This window comes from Austrofundulus limnaeus, unplaced genomic scaffold (genome assembly GCF_001266775.1).
Source record: "Austrofundulus limnaeus strain Quisiro unplaced genomic scaffold, Austrofundulus_limnaeus-1.0 Scaffold377, whole genome shotgun sequence".
NCBI lineage: Eukaryota > Metazoa > Chordata > Actinopteri > Cyprinodontiformes > Rivulidae > Austrofundulus > Austrofundulus limnaeus.
In genome coordinates this window covers 41,718-43,072 of record NW_013952779.1, presented here as the reverse complement: position 1 = coordinate 43,072, position 1,355 = coordinate 41,718, and positions in this window count along the sequence as shown.

Below are 1,355 nucleotides of genomic sequence, written 5' to 3'. Positions count from 1 at the left end.
AGTCTAAATAAAAGAAAAATATTGGTGGTAATTTTTGACTGTGTAACTTTACAAACGACACCCCATACGTGAAGGGCTCCATTCGATTTGTGAAATACTTCAAGCTTCCATCTGAACAACAAAATGCATAAATGCAAACTTTTGAGTCAACCATTTATTGCAGTTCATGCAGTTGCACAGGCTGTTGTCGCAATAACGATAAAAGTTCGATATATTGTGCAGCCCTAGCCTGCACAGGTTATTATTGTATTCAACCATACGTCTGATTTTTCCCTACTCACATCTGGTGAGGCACCAACAATGCAGGAAAGTATATCCAAGTTTTAGACCAACATCTGCTCTGATCCAGGGGATCTCTTTTCAAAGAAGCCTTCAAAAKCCATCAAGACAAAGTTAAACCACATCCTGCATCCATCACAACAACRTGACTTCATAGAAGAGTCCAGGCCCCTCATGCATWAASGATTGAGCAGCTTTCACRCTAAAAGTTGACGTACGGACAAATTTAGAAAAGTGCGCTGCACCAAATAATTCAGATGTATAAAACTGTGCACACGCAGGTTCCTGCGCACCTTTCCTTTATACATCCCAATGTATATACCCGGCGCGTCAAAACTGGACGCAAAAGGCCACCTGACCAAGCATCAATATGTTGACGCAGGGGKAGTGAGAACAGCTGACATTGATCCATACGCACAACTTTATGCAGCAACAAATCTGCGAGAAATCATCACAGCTGAGCTGTTCTGAATTAATCTGCTGAGTTGACAAAGTTTTTTTCTCAATTAGAATTAAAATGTTTCTTAGACAATTCACACATTTTATTTCCTCAGCTGTGTGTGCGCTCCAYGTGTGTTTCCAACTATGTGACAAAAATGTACAAAGTTTACAGTTTACAGACTGGACTGAGGTTCTTTGATCATTTTTAAGCTGATCTATTTTCTTGTCTGAGGTTAAATGATTTTCAGTCCCGGGGTTCAGTTTTATGATCGTTCAGTTTAAACAATAAAAACTCAAACTAAAATAAAAATCTAACACCGTGTTCAGACGCTCCTTACATCCAGAAAACAGAACAGAGTCACATTTCTGTGGATTCAGGTCAGATTCGTAACTTTGTGAGTTAAAGGGATCCATGATTAGTTGTAACATTAGACTTTATTTGATAAACATTTATTTTAACTGTAAAATAAAGACTGTAAAAATACTGTAGGATGTTCAGTTTTTACAATATTTAAACTAAAAGTTTAAAAATATATTACACGGACAGGGCCATTTTATTTACAAACAAAGCATTCTGGGTAAATGATGACGTGGATAGGTCCTCGGTGCGAGGCTGCTAGCGAGCTATATCCACC